The following is a 487-nucleotide window of genomic DNA, read 5'->3' on the forward strand; positions in this document are numbered from 1 at the left end:
CAGCCACAGAGATTTTTGATTAAGAGACTTGGGGACCAAACAGCCTAGGAAGCTGGAAAGAGGATTTTTGAGCAAGTGGAAAGGACACAGGCTGCTGTGGTTTTTCTTGTTGTCTTGTTTTGTTTTCTGGACACAGTCTTTCGTTGTAACCTAGACTGGCTTCAAACTCACAGATTCCAAGTTCTGGGAGTCCAGGCCTGAATCACACACCTGACTAGGATGGGAACCCCATCTACTGAAGTTACCATCTGGAAGCATTGCCAGGTATTGTTCGCCTGTCTATCTATCATCTATTTTATCTATGTATCTATCATCTACCCATCTTTCATCTCTCTATCTGCCTATCACCTATCAATTGTCTATCATCTATTTTGTCTATGTATCATCCATCCATCCATCCTTCCTTCCATCCATCCATCCTTCCATCCATCCTTCCTTCCATCCATCCATCCATCCATCCATCCATCCATCCATCCATCCATCCATC

Source organism: Nannospalax galili, unplaced genomic scaffold (genome assembly GCF_000622305.1).
Source record: "Nannospalax galili isolate Female #2095 unplaced genomic scaffold, S.galili_v1.0 scaffold103, whole genome shotgun sequence".
NCBI lineage: Eukaryota > Metazoa > Chordata > Mammalia > Rodentia > Spalacidae > Nannospalax > Nannospalax galili.